This window comes from Zootoca vivipara, chromosome 3 (assembly GCF_965207765.1).
Source record: "Zootoca vivipara chromosome 3, rZooViv2.hap1.1, whole genome shotgun sequence".
Lineage (NCBI taxonomy): Eukaryota > Metazoa > Chordata > Lepidosauria > Squamata > Lacertidae > Zootoca > Zootoca vivipara.
This window is the reverse complement of record NC_142586.1, coordinates 114,397,259-114,406,313: the sequence shown is the minus strand read 5'-3', so window position 1 is coordinate 114,406,313 and position 9,055 is coordinate 114,397,259. Positions and strand designations below refer to the sequence as shown.

Genomic DNA, 9,055 nt, shown 5'->3' with positions numbered 1-9,055 from the left:
GAATTGAATTTCTTTTCTCTCCCTCTCATTCCCTCGTTCCCATTTTTGCTCATTCTTCCTTCTGCGTCTCAGTCCTTATTGTACTGTTTTGGGGGACCCTCTCATTTTCTAGGCTTCTTTTCTAAACACATTTTGTGTTTCTGCACAGCACCTCCTTCCCATGAGTATAAGGTACTATCCTGGCTTCATAAGCAATGACACTCAAGCCCGAAAATCAGAAACAGATGGTATGGGGATTTTTAATTTGCTTTTATTCCAAGAGACAAGCTCATATAATCATTGAAAATGTAAGGACTTGATTTGATGTGGTTGAAGAAGAAGGAGACTCTAGCTGGGCATGAAACAGGATCCAGCGACTCTCATAGTGAGGGGACACCTCTGATTTTTCAAGGGATTCTGGGTAATCAAGCAGCAATCAATTCTTGAGTTTGCTTAAAAAACAAGCAAAAATTACAAGAGTTACTTCTGTTTCAGCAGCACTCAGAAAACTATGAAATAATAGTAGAGGAAATTAATGAGCCAAAACAATTAAGAATAAGCATTGGAGGAGAAAAGGGGGTGGGAAACTGTGGAGACAAGAATAAATTTCCTGTCATGGTTTTACATCTTTATTTAGGATCTTGCTCATCTTGGCATTGAACAATAGTAACAAATGAAAAATCACTTAGTGGAAAAAGGAAGATATGGACACTGTAAGCAGGTAAAATAGAGCTAGCATTATAGAGCTAAAAGAAAAGGAAGAAGGAAGAATTTAGGTGATTCTTCGGAACATTTATTTCACAAAATGAACTCAGGCCAGAATGTTTCACATTCTTGGAATTAAGTCCTATTAAACTCAGTGGGGCTTACTTCTGAGTAGACATGCCTAGCGCTGTTCTGTCACATTCTAATGAACAAATAATGACATATCCCAATAACAAGGTCATCTTTGAGAATGTACAAAAGAAGAAACACTCTAGAGATATTAACATGAGGTTGTTGTTTTTTTTTAGAATTCATCATCAAAGGAATTAGTTATGGGAGGAATATGCGGAAACCCAGGGACTAAAACTGAATTGCACCTTCCCACAAACAGTTCTGCTGTTCTGGAAACACAGAGAATAACATCTTATTCTTTCTCTTTTTAACGGATATGCTAATGAGCTGAGGACTACAATGTATAAGGGAGTTTCCTTTAAAACTAAATGTTACATATGGTATATGCATTGTTTCTATTTATGGATTTGTTGTTGGTTGTGCAAAAGCACCAAATAAATGGAAATACACTAGGTATAGATTTGCAGATATAGGTTGCATGTGGGCCTGTACAGGATTACACCACAAGTCATTTCGTATTATGGACGCTGTCCCATGAAAATCCTTCAATATCTGCAAGCAATGAATCTTACAAGAATGCACACAAATATACATACTGTATAAAATGTTGTATACCTGTAAAGAAACGTATGGTTAAGTCTAGCAAGCATCTTACAAACTGTCTTTAGTGATCCTCCCCTGCACAAAATGTGATCTGAGTTATATGTGATATAAAGTACTTTCCGTGTTCAGCAGGTCGCTCAGCCGAAATCCAAGGTGGTCAATTACTGCTCAAGTAAGTTAGGGACGCGGGTGGCGTTGTGGGTTAAACCACAGAGCCTAGGGCTTGCCGATCAGAAGGTTGGCAGTTTGAATCCCCTCGACGGGGTGAGCTCCGGTTGCTCGGTTCCTGCTCCTGCCAACCTAGCAGTGCAAGACGCAGTGCAAGTAGAAAAATAGGTTCCACTCCAGTGGGAAGGTAAACAGCGTTTCCATGTGCTGCTCTGGTTTGCCAGAAGCGGCTTAGTCATGCTGGCCACATAACCCGGAAGCTGTACGCCGGCTCCCTTGGCCAGTAAAGCAAGATGAGCGCCGCAACCCCAGAGTCATCCGCGACTGGACCTAACGGTCAGGGGTCCCTTTACCTTTACCTTAAGTTATTAACTTATAAAGACCAGGATGGGCAGAAGGAGGTTGACATGAATACTCATACTTCCAGGATTCAGAGTAATGGAAAGAAGAAATGTGTTTCCTTGGGAATATGTAAGCCCCATTTTGTTTCATGGAGATGAAATTTAGTAAAGCATGAATTATTAGTAAAGGAGGGCAGCCTGAAGTCCCCCAAATCAGAGGATCCTTGATATGCTAGATCTAGGGGGCTGTGTGTGAGATGATGTTTGATTTTTTTTTTGGGGGGGGGAGCCGACATTACCTTTTGCAACATCCCTTCACATTGCCACAACTTCCAATCTTAACCATTGCGGGGGCAACCACCCGTTTGATTGCAATCCTTGCTGCCCTCTGGTCTTTCGTGGGCATGTCCTGTAGAAAGGGAGGGGGAAAGAGAAAATCACTGTCCACAGGGAAGCTGAGAGTAAATTCAGAACAGGAGGAAAGGGGGGTGCAAAGGTTCACAGACTGTGGAACAGGAGCAGGGAGTCTACTTTTTCTTGTTGTAATTTAAGCAAACTAGATCTAGGAGTAAAGAAAGCAAAAACCAACCTGTATGAGAACTGAACCTGATCCCTGATAATCTTCTTTATTTCAGTGAAAAACTTTAGGCAAAATGGCAGTTCCAGTGGGCACTCCAACCACACATAGAAGTAAGTAACCTTGTTCCCATATCCACTCCAGCACAAAGGAGAGGAGCTGGAAGTAACATGGAAACCTTGATAGGAGCACAATACTTTGTCGAATGCATTTTTAAAGCCAATTCATTGTGTATGAGCAAATATAGTCTTAAAAAGAGGCACTCTCTCTACTCCCCTCCCATTTTCCTTCATCAATATTCTCCTTCTTCCATGTAGATTTCAAGCCGGTCAAATCTCCAAACTTAATATTGACTAAGGCTTTTTACATAGCTGCTTTAAATTCATTCCTTTTGGGGCCAATTTTTTTTTAAAATACATTCCCTCCCTGAGTAAAGGTGTGCATGGCATGTGTATGGACCATAGAATCCTAGAGAATATCCACAACCTGATGAAATTGGAGCCACTCAATGGGTATTCCTTGAGTCAACATTTGTAGTTACTGGGGGAGGGCATTTTGAAAGAAAACTCCCTCATTGTTGGGGTGGTTGTTGTTGTTGTTGTTTTGTAAACCAATTAGAGGAGAAGTTTTCAACCTTTATGGGTCCATGGCTCCCGTGACCAACTGCATTCTTTCTGGGGATCAGGAGCCCAATTATGTCACCCCTTGCCGGCAGAGCTGGCAGCCCCATACCCCCTTTCAAACGCTCCCTGGTGGAGTGTTCCCGTCTGTTTCCTCTCTTCTCCCCTCTCCTTGGGAGTGCCCCTGCCCCCCAAGAGAAGTGCATCCTCCCACTGCTCCACAGGGGCCCAGGAAGCAACTCCTGGCCAGCCCCAGAGGCACCATTCACCCGGGGAGCTTGTAGCCAGGGCTGCTGCAACAAACAGCTGTGCAAGCTTTTGGGATGCAGAGAAATGAGAGGCCATCAGAGGAGGGAGGGAAGGAAAGAGGGACAGAGGCCAGTATGGCCTGCGGCACCCCTGGCCATCATTCAAGGCACCCCCAGGTGCTATGGCACACTGGTTGAAAACCTCTGAATTACAGGATTTGCTGCAATGAAGTAGCATATGAACATTGCAAAAGGAAATGAAAGAAATAAAAGGACTAGGGTGGAAACTCCTCTCTAGGAGCTGGTGTGTGTGTGCATAGTCTCAGGAAGTCAAAATCTGGTTTACCGTGAAGCAGGGCTAGATGACACAGAATTCCCTTGCTACTTAGATGTGCACAGCTCCAGTTTTGCAAACTTTGCTGTGAGTTTGCAGAATTCCAGTCTGCCTCTTCATAAACAGTCTCCCGGTGCTGCTGGGTTAAAATTGGTGAGCTTCTCTCAAAACATTTGAATACATATCCTATGCAGAACCTGAGTGGAAGAGAAGTCTCCTTCTCCCTTCTTTCTCTCCATCCCTTACCTGAGAAAGCCAGCAGCAGCACACACAGGGCAGCCCAGAACAGGTGAAGTATCTTCATGGCTCAGGGAGGATGCAGAGAGGCTCAATGCACGCCTGCAAGACAGAATGTTGTCAGGGTTGGGAGGGATGAGCTTTCCGTATTTGTAGCCCCTTGGGAAGCTATTTCCTCCCACTGCTCTGTAATCTCCAGCAGGGCATCACCATGCCCTCAAGGAAGGTGGGGCCCATAGCCAAATCATAAGGACAGTGTGCCCCCTAGAATGAGATGGAGAGATGAGAGGGCTTGGCCTGCGGCAAGACCTGGAGGATGCAGAACCAGGAAAAAGCACTCAGCTAAGACACTGAGTACCTATTGGTAGATTCAGGGATGATTTGCAATGGTTTGATAAGGCTCTGTCTCCCGATTGTTTAACAGGGCAACAAAAAGTCTCTATCCTCCCTTCTCTGCTGCCCTTTCCGTTCTAGATGTTATGCCTCAGATAACAAAAGCTTGGAAGGAGATTTGGGTGGAAGGACAATCAGCCCCATTCACAGTTCTGGCACTGAAAAGAAATCCCTGGGCTTGGGCTAAGCACACATTAGTGGCCTGAAATGCAGTGAGGTCATCACTACCCCACCTGTGTGGAGAAAGAGCCTGCTGGATCAGGCCAGGGCCCCATCCATTCCATCATTCAGTTCCCAAAGTGGCCAACCCGATGCCTTTGGGACACTAGCAATCAGGATTCGAGCACAAGAGCCGAACCCCCACCCCACCGCCGTCTGTGGATTCCAGCCACTGGTATCCAGTGTTGGGGTGTGTGTTTATCATCCACCCTTATTAATCCTGCTCGCTGTTTGCGCGCCAGGGAAACTTCAGCAAAGCTGCCTAGCGCACCAACGCGAAACAGTTGTTGTTTCAAGCCGAGTTGTTTCACTTGGCACACAGAGAGCAAGAACTCAGTAGAGCACGAGTCTCTTAAGCTCGGAGTTGTGGGTTCGAGCCCCGCCTTGGGCAAAAAAGGTTCCTGCATTGCAGGGGGTTGGACTAGATGACCATCAGAGTCTCTTCCAACTCTTCCATTCTACGATTCTATGCACACTTTCCACCAGTTTTCTGAGGACACACTTGAAGCTAACCGGCCTGTAATTTCCAAAATCACCCTCGGATAACTTTGGGAAGATTAGCGTGGCATGGCCACTTTGTAGTCCTCATCTATGGTGGATGATCCACGGTGCAAATTATATATTTTGGTTTGAAGATTAGCAATTTCATATTTGAGTTCTTTGAAAACGCTTCGGCAGGTCACAGATGCCATCCAGACCTGTTGATGTGTCAGTTTTTATTTTGTCTATTAGTCCTGGAAATTCATCTCTTGCCAGCACAGTTCCCCTTAGTTGGAAAATGGCATCACAAGATTTGGCACCACCAGTTTTGAAGAATAGTTGCATTTCAATTCACATATTGCTCTGTATTGGTTTACTTCAACGTGTGAACTGGACAGATTTTTTTCTTCCCCCCCTCCCATTCCCTCCTTCCCATTTTTGCTCATTCCTCCTTCTCCTCCTCATTGTGTTCTCACTCCTCCTCACTGGACTGATTTTTTTTTGGGGGGGGGGTTCTCTCCCCTTTTAGACTTCTTTTCTAAAGACATGCTGTTATTCTGCACCACCATGCCTGCCGAAACCTCCTCCTCATGAGTGTAATGTACCATTTTGACTTCATAAGCAATGACACCCAGGCTCGAAATTCAGAAACAGAGGGAAAGGGACTTTTTAATTTGCTTTTATTGCAAGGGAGAAGTTCATCATCATGGAGAATCTTGCAAGGCTTCTTCTTTTGATCTGGATGCTTTGGTGAGGAAGCAGGTGGAGACTCTAGCTGGGACTGAAGTAGGATCCAGTGGCAATCTCACTTTACAAGGTTAAGGTCTGAAAAACAAAAGAAAATGCATATAAGATTTACTTCTGTTTCACCTGGAATCAGATGCCAATGCCCCGTTTTCCTTAAAAGATTTAGAGCAGGGGTCAGCAAACTTTTTCAGCAGGGGGCCGGTCCACTGTCCCTCAGACCTTGTGGGGGGCCAGACTATATTTTGAAAAGAAGAAGAAGAACGAATTCCTATGCCCCACAAATAACCCAGAGATGCACTTTAAATAAAAGCACACATTCTACTCATGTAAAAACACACTGATTCTGGGACCATCAGCGGACCAGATTTAGAAGATGCTGAATCCGGCCCCTGGGCCTTAGTTTGCCTACCCATGGTTTAGAGCAGGGGTCCCCAAACTTACCTGGCTTTTGGCCGGATGCCCGCCGCGCCGATTGCGTGGTGGGCCAGAGGGTGGGGGAGTGTGTGCGGGGGCACGGGAGCGCAGGCTGTGTGCGCCCATGCACATGTGCAAATGCTATTTCTGGCACACTCCTGACCTGGAAAGCGCTAGAAATAGCTTGTGCGCATGTACAGAAGCCTCCTCCGACCCGGAAGTACACCGGAAATGACACGTGCGCACAAGCTATTTCCGTCGCTTTTCCAGGTCGGAAGTCGGTAGCTGCGCCGCACCACGCTGGTAAGAGCAGGCGGCGACAGCGGGCGGCAGGGGTCCCCGGGGGCCGCATAAAAGAGCCTCGGGGGCCGTATGTGGCCCCCGGGCCGTAGTCTGGGGACCCCTAGTTTAGAGGGTTGCAAGAACCAAATGTGCTTCCTTGGTAGTAAGTCCCATTGTGTTTCATAGAAAGGACTCATTAATAAAGGTACTGAGAATGGCAGCCTGAAGTCGCTCAGATCAGAAGCTACAGATCAGAGAGTCTACAGGGTTTGGGCAGTGGGACAGAGGTGGGTGAAAGAGAGATGATGCTTATGTCAGCGATCTTGTCTGATCGCTTTTCTTTGGTGAGAAGTCCATAATAGAAAGTGTCTTTTCATATTGTATTACAGTGTGGCATGCTGGCTTGACAGCCACGGACAGAAAGTCTCTACAGAGGGTGGTGAACACAGCACATGATATCATGGGCGTCCCTCGAGTCCGCTAGATGACATCACAAGGGATCGTTGCCTTAGGAGAGCGAGAAAAATTCTCAGGGATGACTCACACCCCGGCCATCACCTCTTTAATCTTCTACCCTCGGGCAGAAGATATAGAAGTATAATCAGCCATAAAGGTGAAGGGACCCCTGACCATTAGGTCCAGTCGTGACCGACTCTGGGGTTGCAGCGCTCATCTCGCGTTATTGGCCGAGGGAGCCAGTGTACAGCTTCCAGATCATGAGGCCATCATGACAAAGCTGCTTCTGGCGAACCAGAGCAGCACACGGAAACGCCGTTTACCTTCCCGCTGTAGCGGTACCTATTTATCTACTTGCACTTTGACGTGCTTTCGAACTGCTAGGTTGGCAGGAGCAGGGGCCGAGCAACGGGAGCTCACCCCGTCGCAGGGATTTGAACCGCTGACCTTCTGATCGGCAAGCCCTAGGCTCTGTGGTTTAGCCCACAGCGCCACCCATGTCCCATAATCAGCCGTACCAACAGGCAAAAAAATAGCTTCTATCTGTGGACTGTTAGGCTGTTGAATGGAAAATAACATAGCGAAATTGACTTGCGAGGTGGTGTGTTGTTCGATAAGCACACAGAGTGCAATGAGAGTGAGTATTTGGGGGGGAGGGAGGCTCGTTTAATTTCATTGTACACAGGTTGTACAATGACAATAAAGGTATTATTATTATTATTATTATTATTACAGTATTATTATTATTATTATTATTATTATTATTATTATTATTATTATTATGTGTGCTGAGGTTACCTTTTACAACATTTCTTTTCTTCGTTGCATGTTCCAATCTCAGTCCAGTAATAGGGACATCTGTCCCCTCCAACACATTCAGCACGCTCTATTTCGACACATCCCCTCCCTGTCGTTGGTGTATCCTGCGCGAATCCTGAGCAAAGGGAGAAAAAAAGTTCGTGGACCAATGTGGAGAGCAAAGTAGAATCAGAATGGGGAGAAAGGGGAGCCCAAGTTCACAGTGTTTCAAAGTGGTGTGGGGAACCAACACTCTTGTAACTTATGCCAATCAGATCTAGTCCAGCCCTTTGAAACATGATGGTGGGGGAACATTTGGAGTGAGATTACTCTTCTCCCTTTGGTTCATCTGCAACCCCAGTCTCCACACAGTTTCATGGGTGAGGGTGAAGCTTTTTCTGGTCCACCCCAGGCAGCCAAATGTCCAGGGCAAGCACTGCTCCCCGGTGCTGCTGGGTTAAAATTACAGCTATTATTTTCCCCTATGGACCCTGAGTGCAACAGCACTCTCCCTTTCCTTCCATCCTTTACCTGAAGTAGCCAGCAGCAGCACAGACAGGACAGCTAAGCACAGGTGAAGGACCTTCATGGCTCAGTTGGGATGGACGGATGCAGAGAGACTCAGTGCAGGGCTGCAAGTCAGAAGGTTGCTAGGTTGGCAAGGCCGAGCTATTTGTAGGAGCTGAGCTATTTGGGGAGCTGCTTCTTCCCACTTCTTTGTGAAGTCCAGCAGGTCGCCACCATGCTCTGATGGAAGGTGGGGCTGCTGGACTTAGCAGAGCACAGTGTCCTCTCTAGAATGAGGCAACCAGATATAGAGATAATAAGCTTTGGCCTCTTACAAGACCTGAAGGATGGAACACAAGGAAAAAGCACCCAGCTGTGCCACTGAGTACCTAGTGGTCTATGCATGGCTGCTTTGCAGTAGCCTGATAAGGGCCTCTAAATCTCAATTGTTTAACAGGGCAGAAAAGACAACCCACCCTCCCTGCTCTACTGCCCTTTCCATCTTGATAGCTTGAGGGTCACCAGGAGTGAATTTTTGAGGGGAAGGACCATGAGCTGCATTTGAAAACAAATTCCTGGGCTTGGGATGCATACACTTTAATGGACCGAAAAGCAGTGAGGTTGCTCCCCTGCTCCCCCAGTATGCATTCAGGACATAAGATGAGCTTGCTGGATCAGGCCAATGGCCCATCTACTGGAGCATCCTGTTATCACAGTGGCCAAACAGATGCCCGTAGGGACCCTGCAATCAGGATTCAAACATTCTCCCCTCCTGTGGTTTCCAGCCACTGGTATTCAGAAGCTCCTGTGCCTCT

The 9,055-nt window shown here is 46.5% G+C and overlaps 1 long non-coding RNA gene across 1 annotated transcript; it reads right to left on the bottom strand.

Annotated features, from left to right (window-relative positions):
• Window positions 1–234: 234 nt before the first annotated feature.
• LOC148686467 (uncharacterized) lies at window positions 235–4,080 on the bottom strand. The gene is made up of 3 exons (XR_015949419.1): window positions 3,954–4,080; window positions 2,228–2,337; window positions 235–431 (listed from the first exon to the last, which is right to left on the bottom strand). It is a non-coding gene; the product is annotated as an uncharacterized LOC148686467 (long non-coding RNA).
• Window positions 4,081–9,055: the final 4,975 nt, after the last annotated feature.